Source organism: Dipodomys merriami, unplaced genomic scaffold (assembly GCF_024711535.1).
Source record: "Dipodomys merriami isolate MVZ:Mamm:240054 unplaced genomic scaffold, mDipMer1.0.p SCAF_73, whole genome shotgun sequence".
NCBI lineage: Eukaryota > Metazoa > Chordata > Mammalia > Rodentia > Heteromyidae > Dipodomys > Dipodomys merriami.
In genome coordinates, this window is record NW_027206324.1 from 529569 (window position 1) to 540705 (window position 11137).

At 42.0% G+C, this 11137-nt stretch overlaps 1 non-coding gene across 1 annotated transcript; it reads left to right on the plus strand.

Moving 5' to 3' along the window:
* The first annotated feature begins 7216 nt into the window (after positions 1-7216).
* On the plus strand, positions 7217-7354 carry LOC138818293 (small nucleolar RNA SNORA8). Its single transcript, XR_011369054.1, has one exon. It is a non-coding gene; the product is annotated as a small nucleolar RNA SNORA8 (small nucleolar RNA).
* Positions 7355-11137: the final 3783 nt, after the last annotated feature.

Below are 11137 nucleotides of genomic sequence, written 5' to 3' on the forward strand. Positions count from 1 at the left end.
TGTTCCAGATACACTAAAGACACCTGGTGTCTTTGGGACACCTTTGTTACACCTGGAAAAGGCAGCATCTTTTGAAGTCAAGATAAGGTCAGTGTCAGCCTTGAACTACTTCCTTCTTCCTTCTTGCTTAATCCTATTTTCTGATTGACCCTTCCATGAAAATTCCCTGTGTTCTTGTTGGAATAAAGGTTTTATATATATATATATATATATATATATATATATATATATATATATATATATAAACTTTACATATTTATTTACATATAACGATATATAACTAAATGTAAATATATATGTATCTACATTAACTATTGCATTTCCCAATGGCTTGCGGTCATCTAACATGTTGTTCAGTACTTTTTTATGCACCAACACAATTAATGCAAGCAGAGAAGAGCACCCTAGTTTCAAATCCTGTAAGGGTGAGACACAAATCCTACCAACTCTCTTACCCTAGGATTGTGGTAAAGTCATCAAGACTCACAAAGGAGTTCCTTATTTCATATTGCTTTATTTTTTATGTATTTCTACATATTTATGATCATAAAGTAGTTGCACAAAGGATGCATTATTTTTATAAAAGCAGTTTTTGAATAGAATACATTTTTATCAATGTTACCCTTCGAACATTCTCACCCCTCCCTCCTCTACCCACCCAGATGCTTTATTATATATATATATATATATATATATAGGATTCTTGTCTGTTTTTTGTTTTTCTTTTTGGCATTTCTTCATGTCTTTTATTGCCATTTCTAGTTCTTTATTAGACATCTGCTTTCAAATGATTTTCTGGGTTACAATAGAGTACAAACATTAGCTCAAGTAGGACTTATGGAAAATAAGCTACACAATATAGACCCAAATTATGCTCCGCAGTATAAGTTCAGATCCTCAGTGACCTCTTCGTTTAGGATGAAGTCTTTTGCAAATGCTGTCCTAAAGGTAGTGGTCGTGGTATTACTTAATTACTCTTTCTCATCGCAGGCAGAACTAACACACTCTTCACTAAGAAACTGTTCTCATTCAGAATGTATTTCATGTCTACATGTAGATTTTCAGTACATTCTCCGACCTTTGAAATCCACACCATGGAAAATTTCAGTGTATAGTCCAACTTTTGATGTCTATCCAGCAACAGGATTAGAATCTCACATGGAAGGGATTTCAGTTTAATATTTCTTTCCCTGGCTTTCCTCTGTGTGAATTTCATCCCAACTTTCTCCAATGGAGTCCTTCCAGAAAAATCTTCTTAGGATCAGTCTAATTGTTATCTGACCTTAGGTAGACCTTGTTAAGTGGCCATTAGGACAAATGACCAAGTACTGTCTCTCTTGGGCCTTGTTTCCTATTGATTTCTGAAGGATGTCACGTAACACTCACCTGTCAACCTCAACTTGACACCAGTCAGTGTATTTGTGAGCAAAATACAAATAAACAGCCAGATTTCAGCATCTTTTATTACAAATGTTACATTACTACTGTATCACATAAGCAAATATTACATTATTTATTGACCTTATTATGTATGTCAATGCTTTTGCTGATCAGACTTTCTCAGATTTAGAAAGGACTGAAGAGATGATCTCTGGAAGTATGCTCATTTGCATTTGAGATTGTCCTCTGTGCAATTACAGATCTTCTTGTTTGTGTTGAGAAAATGATGTACTTTTCGAGCCATGCAGGGAATGCATTGGTGTTCTGGTGTAGTATACCCCATATAATACAGAGTGTGCATGGATTATTTGATGTGCTGGGTGGCATGCAAGTCAACGCACACATGTATTATGGAAGTACTGTAGATTCAAGGCTTATAGTAAAGAGTGTAATTCCTTAGAAAGAATAAAAATTCAACCAAGTAAACAAATGGAAGTGGGGACTTGAAATAGGTGTGGTGGGGTCAAGTGAAGTTAAGTTAGAGGAATGAAGATAAGTGTGAGAACTCAGTGTGTATCCTATGAAATAAAGAAGAGGCCTCCCAATGTCCTCTTCCGTTGACAGAGTCGAAGCCTAGCACCTGCATTGTGGGTTGAGGGCTATTTGTAGTGGGACATGGAGGAAGTCTTCCCATGTTGAAGGCTCCTGGTATTCCTAAGGCCTCATTTTGATGAGGCTACAGTCTCAATTTCCCCAAATATTCACTAAGTTGGGTGTGTAGGTTCAATTCCTCTGACATTCCTCACCAGGAAGGGCAAAACTTTCTGCCTATAGACAACAGAAAGACACCAAACTTTCAAGACACAGGCCGACTTCTTAAAAATGTCATTTTCCTATGTAATAGTAGCAACCATTCCTATTTTCTCTTTCTCTTTTGCCCATCTTGAAGGGAATAGAAGCTGCTGAAGGACAAACTCAGCTCTAGCAGGAAATGTCTATTGAGACTTGACCCCCCATGCCCGACCATTAATAACCCCAAACTGGAAGATGGAGCTGTATGGCTCAGGTGATTGAAGGCCAGTCTGGAACCAAACAAAAAATTCATGGACAGCACCCCCAGGCCCTGAGTTCTAATCCCACACATGTCATTTACAAACAACAACAATAAAAAAAACAAACCAAGTCACCCCAAATACTCTAGTCCATACGAGGATCACAGTTTTTCTTGAAGGAATCCAAGTGAATATTGGCTGTCTGTCTGTGTCATTTCCTCCATCAGAAAATTATTCCCTCTCTCCCTCCCCCTCTCTCTCTCCCTCTCTCCCTCTCTTCCTCTCCCTCTCCCTCCCCCCCCCCTCTCTCTCTCTCTCTCTCATTGTCTTCCAATTCTGCACATTAGTTCATCATGATGTGTGTCCAGGGAGGAAGTTCGAGTCTGGACTTCAATCACCTGGGGCAGCCTATGGACAATCTTTGAAAACTGACCCCTGAAGGGGGGATCACAGACTGAAATCACACAGCTGGGGAGGATGTACAGGAATTTTCCCCAGGAGGGACACAACGTTCTCCATTGCTAAGTAGGAAGCACTGTAGCCTTAGCAGAGATCACCAGCCCCAAACCAGTAAAGAAACACCTGTCACCATCAATCATTGAGTAGGCAAAGAATCTCAGGCTCTGAGGTAACTTCCTAAGCATCTGAGGTGACTTCCTAAGCATCAGAGGTGATTTCTTATTCCTCTGAGATCATTTTCCCTTCTGCTGAGGTCACTTCCTCTTCTTCTGAGCTCACTTCCTCTTCCTCTTAGTGTGCTTCCTTTTCCTCAGAGCTCACTTCCTATTTCTCTGAATGTACTACCTCATCCTCTGAGGTCACTTCCTAAGCATTTGAAGAGCTTCCTCTTCTGCCTCATCATGCCTCCTGCAGACAATGATGGGTCCCCCACAGGTCCCACAGTCACTTTCTCCCTCTGAGGCCACTTCCTCTTCTTCTGAGGCCATTTCCTTTTCCTCAGAGGCCACTTCCTCTTCCTCTGCAGTCACTTCCTAACCATCTGGGGAACTTCCTCCTCTGCCCCATCATGCCTCCTTCAGACTGACCAGCCCCCCCGGGGCTTCACTCACTTCTTCCTCTGAGCTCACTTCCTGTGCCTCTAAGACCACTGTCTCTTCCTCTGAAGTCACTTCCTCACCCACTGAGCTCACTTCTTCCTCTGAACTCACTTCCTCCTCTGCCCCATCACCTTTCACTCAGACTATGACAAGTTCTCCACCCCCAAGACCCTGAGGTCAGTTCTGAGTGCTCTCCACCCACACACCCCCTTGCTCACCTCTACTATTTCCTCTCTCTCTGCCCTGTGCTCACTGTACACACCTTCATCTGGCCCAGCCCAGAAGTTTGGTTCTAAACCCTCTTCTGCCTGGACCTGGTGGAAGTTTCCCCGCTCTCTCTCCCAACCCTTCCAGCGCCTTTATTGGTTTCTTGTGCCACCACTCGCATGACCAGAGTTAAAATCTCTACCACTGATGTCGAGTGAGCCTGAGTTCTTGGGGACCCATGTTGAATTACGGCTAATATTTTTGGGGTGGGCATCCCTGTGAGTCTGGGGATGGACCCAGGAAAAGCACACACTGTGATTTCCTCCTGTTTCATGGGCTAATAAGAAATAATTCTTACTCCATCCCCACCTTGGACTGAACAACGAATGGACCAAAGGGTGTAGTTTGAGTCTAACCCAATCCTCTGCATTCCTAGGTTCTGATGGTTGGGTAAGGAGAGAAATCAGGCTTTGAACCACGATCCTCCAGATTTCAGCCTCCTGAGTAGCTAGGATGGCAGGTGTGAGCCTGGAGTTATTCTGAATAATAATAATAATAATAATAATAATAATAATAATAATAATAATAATAATAATAATAACTACTCTAGGGTTCTTTTCTAGAATTCAGTTTGTCCAATCATTCCATTGGAATGGGCTGGGCAGGGGACATTGAGTCAATCATCCATGTAAGAATGATATGTTTAGGATGTGGTTTACTGGATCACTAGGTTAAGTATTGTGGGAGCACAAATTTCAGGAGAAGGGGCGGAGGAGGATGAGGAGGAGGAAGTAGCAAAGCTGGAAGTCAAGATAGATGACCTCGTAGGAGAGGAAAAAAAAAAGCAAAAAACAAAAAACTTCTGGAAAGCAAGGATTGTTCAACTTCCCAGAGGATTATTCTGCTGGAATGGGGTGTGTGGGGGTGGGAAGCAGATTCCTGGACAAGTTTCTGCCTGTGAAGGGAAGTCTACCTGTGAGGAAGGAAGTGAGCAGAGAAGAAAGAAATCCCACTGCTTCCTGTCCCACATCATTCTGTCTTTCTTCTTCCCCAAGTGACCCACCCCCCCAAAAAAAACACTCATTTTGGACACGTGAATTATGACCACAGCCTCCTTCGAGAGCGAATTTTTAATTCCAACCTGGAACATTATACACCCAGAATAAAGGGCTTCCACGAACAGGCTGGGTCCTTATTCCTGGGGACAATAATCTGTAGGGAGAAATTTAAAAAAAAAAAAAGAAAAACAGGACGAGGGAGAAGAAATTAAACAAAAAAAATTACAGGATTATGGAAAGAGGTTTGATTGGACCAAGGCCAGGGCTCTTAGGGGAAGGATTTCAATTTCAGGATTTGGGGGTATTCTGGAGGGAAGAGGATCCTGGAAACTCGCCTGTTTCCAGGATGTGTTGGAAGCTGGAAACCAGAGGTTCCTCTCGGGCGAGCTTCTCCTCAGTCAGACTCTGTCCCTTTTCTTTTTTTTTTTCTTTTTTTTTTTAATTTAATTTTATTTGTGAACATAGTGTACAGAGGGGTTACAATTACATGGGCAGGATAATGCGTACATTTCTTACCAAGCATTGCAGCCTCCTCCTTTTGTTTACCCTTCACGTCCCTTCCCAGCCCCCCCCTCCTCCCCAATCCCAATCCTTCTCCTTCCCCCCCACTTCCCCCCCCTGCACCGATGTTGTAAAGCTCGTTTTGGACATGACAAGGAAATCAGGAAGATGCATAATTCAATGCAGCCTAGACAAGTATGGTTACTCAGGAGGAGGCTGAGATCTGATAGGATCACCAACCTTAGGGCAAGGAGAGTCCTTGAGATTATGATCGCTCATGAAACTACCAACAAACCAGAAGTTGTGCTATATTTAAGGCTCAATGTGGTAGTGTCCAGGCTAGAGCTGAAGAACCTCAGGTACAGTAATCCATGGCCCTGAGTTCAAAACACACTATGGCCCTGGGCTTTTTGTGCTCAAGATTAGCATTCTACCATTTTTACTCTGGGTCCTGGGCACTGTCCCCTAGCTTCTTCAGATCCAGGCTGGTGCTCAGTACCACACTGAACCACAAATATGGCAGGACTTCCAGTTTGCCCATGATCCTCTAGATGTCAGCCTCCTCCTGAGTAGCTGGAATGACAGGCATGAGCCACAGGTGACTGGCTCTCATTACTTCTCTTATTAACTGTAACTCCCCTGTTCAATGCATTTACAATGAAAATTTAAAACAACAAAACAAAACATTACCCTAGGGCACAAAATGTGGTACAGTGCTTTCCTAGCATGCATGAAGCCCTGCGTTCAATTCCTCATTATAACACATACACACACACACACACACACACACACAGAAGCCAGGAGTGGTGCTGTGGCTAAAGTGGTAGAATGCCCAGCCTTGAGCAAAAAAGAAGCTCTGGGACAGCGCGCTAAGGGTCCTGAGTTCAAACCCCAGGACTGTTGTCATGTTGGAGACCATTCTATTTCAGAATGTTCAATGACTGTTTATCTGCAAGAAAATTTGCATTTGTCTTCACCGCTTGGATCACTCATTAGGAGAGCTCAAAAGGGAGATGTAGTTAATCCACCGACAGGGAATAGGCTTTGCTTCGTCTGCTGAGTTTAGGTGGGATGATCATTTCCAGGGTGGGTAGCTAGGTGACACAAACCCATGATGGCTGAGTGTGTGTGTGTGTGTGCATGTGTGTGTATGACACACAGGTCCCTATCTGGTGTGTTATACAAATCAATGTGCACGTGACAGAGTCAGAACTTTTGCAGGAGAAACATGGATTTCTGTTGGGGGACGGTCCCTGAGAAATCCATTCTGATTCCTCTACTTCCACAATAAAGGTTGAGCTCACGGGCCACTGGGATCATGTGTGTGGTCTGTCCTCTTTATCCACGTTCTGGTTGTAAAAGACCATGGTGCCTCTGCCTTGCTCCACCACCTAGAAATAGTTCTTCCTAAAGTCTTCAATGGGTGAGGGGTGGCTGGGAGGGATGGATCAGGATCAGCTCAGGTCCCCCTTCCTAGTCTGGTTGGACTAGAACTTACAGATGCCCATGTTCATTGCTTGCTACTGTGACATGCTAAATATGGACATCTCTTGTGATGGATGTCATGAGATTGCTCCCCTAGCACTGCTACCGGTGTCTTTAATGCAGTGACATGGATCTCTGCAAAACTTGCTTCCTAGGTAAACTTCATAGACTTGAGTATGCCATACTCAATAGTAATAATTGTTATTATTTTATGTGATCTTGCCACTTAAAAACTTCACATTGGGGCTGGGAATGTGGCTTAAGGATAGAGTGCTTGCCTCTCATGCATGAAGCCCTGGATTCGATTCCTCAGAAAAACAGAAAAAGCTGGAAGTGGTGCTGTGGCTCAAGTTGTAGAAGGCTATCTTTGAGCACAGAGAGGCTCAGGGAGAGTGCCCAGGCCCAGAGTTCAAACCCCACGACATATATATATATATATATATATATATATATATATACACACACACACTTACATTACACTGTATGGTACTTGCATTCAGCAATACCTCCTGCTGATGTGTTCAAAGGACAGTGCAATAGAAACTCAATATCTGGCATCGTTGGTTTTCTTGGCTTTGTCCATGGTAAACCTGGTATTTCTATTGATACAATATATGCAGTTTCACAATTCATATTGATAATACTTAGGATAACTGATCTTTTCAGCAAATGCTTTTCTTTCTCTAGGCAGGCATTCAGCAGTTGAATCAAGCTGTTGGACTTAAAAAGTGATCCCAAAATTTGCTTGCAAAATGACATTTCAAAGATTTTAGGTGTGTCATCAGTAATTCTGTAATAGTGCTAAAAGAAGCCCTAATAAAAGATTTGTGGCAGGGCTGATCAGAGTTTCTGCTTTTGGTTGGCCATTTGAACATAGCAACTAGATTTTGGCCTCCCGAGCAGTGGTATGGCTGGCTTGAAAATTGTTTGCTTCAAAAAGGGCTCCCTTAGATTTCAAGAGAAATCTTGAGCATCAGTTTGATGGGCAGTGAAGGAATTACAACATGTAAAAATGATTAAATAAAATTTATTGACTTCAAATAAAAAATATACATACACACATATATGTATGTGTATATATGTATGTACGTATGAATATATGTAAACTTTAAAAAATTTTTAGGGGGAAGATGGCGGAGGAGAAGCTGGAATCTGAACAAGCTCTTGCATAGAAAGCAGTTTTAGAGTTCCAGTGAACAGTCCTAAGCCAGAGAATCACACCAAGTGTGCCATCACAGGACAGAGAGTTAGGCAAGAGAGGGGAAGCCAAGGCAAGGAGACACATCTGAGCGCTTGCCAGCAGCCGCCACGGTGGCAGCAGGGTCGCGGCGGCAACTGCAGGGCACCCATACCTGAGCCACAGAGAGTCCGGGACGAAGAAGCCAGACGCAGTGGGGGAGCGGATTCTACTCAACACCAGCAAGAACTGAAAAGGGGCGGACATCTTCATCCTGCAGTTTGCAGACCAGAGACGACCCAGGATCCAAGACTCGGCGTGAGTACAAGCCTGACGTCCTCACTCCATCTCAGGGAGCAGAGGAGGGAAGGCCACCCCTTCCCCCCCAGCAACAGTGATCTCCATCTTGGATACCGACAAAGCTCAGAGGAGCTGCTAGCTCCAACTCAGGCCTTGGAATAAAATGAGTCATTGAGCAGGTCACAAGAACTTAACGGCAAAGTGACCTGCCAGACTCAGCTCCATCCAGGGAAAAGTCACCCAGCTCAGGCGCCAGCCATAAGAGTGGCTTTCCGCTCTGGGTAACCAGAGCCAGAGACTGCCCCTCCCTCTAGCAGCCTCCACAATCAATTGAAATACAGACACCCTGAGAATGGCTCCAGGCTGGGCGCTGTGAGTTTTTCACAAAATAGCCCGAGGGAAAAGCAACTGTTTGTTGAAAGGCCTCAACTCTACCCAGAACCTAGCCTCATCACTGCATCCCCCTCATTTGTGATTCTCAAAGCAGATCACCCTCCCAGAAAACTAACCAGGGAGGGGGATCTCAAAATCTTGGGTAAAACAGAGCATTTTTCTGCCTGATCGAACAAACTGACTTAAGAAAACAATCAAGCCACAGGACCCCAAGCTGACCAGAGACTCCAACAAGAGGCTGGTTACAGACAAAAAGGAGATATAGGATTCTTCCCACCCCTCCCAAAAAAAACAAAAAAAAATCAAAGAAATTTTTTCTTCTTCTTCTTCTTCTTCTTTTGGTACCTTATATATTTATAATTGTTTTTTTCTAAAACTTTTATTAATCTTTAATTTTTTCCTTTTTTGAATAAAATTGTTTTCCAGAAACTTTTTTTTCTCTTATAATTTTTATTTTAGGAATACTTGAATGTGCGTTTTCCTATCTTTTCTTGTCTTCTTTCTCTTTTTCTTTCTTTTTTAAATTATCTTTTTGTTTTTTGTTTAGCTCTACTGATCTTCTGATCTTTATTTCTCCCTTTCTTATTCTTTTCACCTTTTCCTCTCTTTTGTTCTGCTTTACGTGACTTAACTCTTGTCCTGCACATCCTCAGATATACCCTTACTTAACAAGTAGACCCTATCCCCCATTGTGTACACACTTAATCCACAAATTTATTACTCAATTCAAAACCTCTGAGACTTCAATTCCTTAATAGCAGTACTACCTCTTTATACCTATATAATATTTTAAGCATTTTGTTAAGTTTTTCACAACTCCTCTATGTCCCTCCCCTTCTCTCAATATATTCACATTCCTCTCTAAATAGCTTGTCTTTTTTTTCTCCATAATAATATTAATTTTTAAGTTTATATTTTTTTTGGTCTCTTTTCATTTCCCTTTCCCTTTCTTCTTTTTCTCTCTCTCTCTACTTGCATCCTACCCAACCTATTTCCTGCATTGAGATTAGGACATAGTTAACTCTCCCTGTGCCTCCCCACACCAATCTATTCCTATTTTTTACCCACATCTCTCCCTAACCCTAATAATTTCTGGTTTCCAAATACTTCTCTGTGGTTCAAAGCTCATTAACATATAGTTGTTTGATGTTGAATAGATGTATCTGTTGAACTAGATTGTATCTGTAGACTATTGACTGTACAAATGCAAACTCTGGTTTATGGTTGCCTTAAGATAGGGTTCTAGCACAAAACTGGTGCTATTTTCATCTCAAATGGTCAGAGTAAGCCGGAAAAACACAAGAAAAATGGCAAATCCTGGTATCTTAATTCCCAATCTTGATAATCAGGGGACAGAACAGATAATAAATGATCCACAGGAGAGTTCCCAAGTAGCTCTACAAACACTGCTGGCAAACATGACAAATGAAAAGTTTGACAACTTACAAAGGACTCTGTATGAGCATGATGGGGAGAGAGAGGAGGCATCCCAAAAGTTTATACAGGAATATTATAAGTGTGAGGAAGCTACTCAAAAACTGATACAGGATTTGCGTGAGCAGCTTGAGAATACTCAAGAGAAAGGGATGAATAGCGTGAGCAGGTTGAGAACACTCAAAGAGAACTGCAGGAATCCCACGAACACGAGGAAGCTAATCAAAGAGTAATACAGGAATTGAGAGACCAGGTAGAGAACACACAAAGATCACTAAAGGCATTCATGGAATCCATTAACAAAGAGCTGAAGGAAGTCAGGGAGACCACAAAGGGAATGCTGAATGGAACCCAACAGAAGGAATAGGGGTCCAAAGAAACCATAACCAATCAACTAAGTGATTTGAGAACAAACACTGAACACCAAATTAAGGAAGTAAAGAAATTCATACAAGACCTAAAACAGAGCTTCAACAAAGAATTTGAAGCCATCAAAGCTGACCATTTAGAAGGAAAAGAGATTTAAAAAAAAACAAAGTAGAGAGTATTGACAGCAGGTTAGACCATGCAGAAGATCTAATCTCAGGGATTGAAGACAGCGTAGATATTATAGAGAAAGAACAAACAACCATAAAAGACAAGTCCTAGAAATATGATAGATCTATCCAACACCTGGAAGACACCATCAGAAGGCCTAACTTAAGGATAGTCGGTGTAGAGGAGCACCTAGAAATAGAAGTTAATGGTCTAGGAAATTTGTTTAACAGGAGCCTAGCAGAGAACTTCCCAAACATACAAAAAGATAGCACTATTCAGATACAAGAAGCTATTAGAACCCCAAATAGACCAGACCAGAATAGGACATCCCACCATCACATTATAATCCACACAGGATCAACTCAGACCAAGGAAAAGATCCTTAAAGCTGTCAAGGAGAAACGGTCAACCACTTATAAAGGGAAATCACTTAGAATCACCTCAGATTTCTCAGCAGAGACAATCAAAGCAAGAAGAGCCTGGAATGATGTATGCCATGCCCTAATAACAAACAACTATCAACAAAGAATACTGTACCCAGCTAAACTCTCCTTC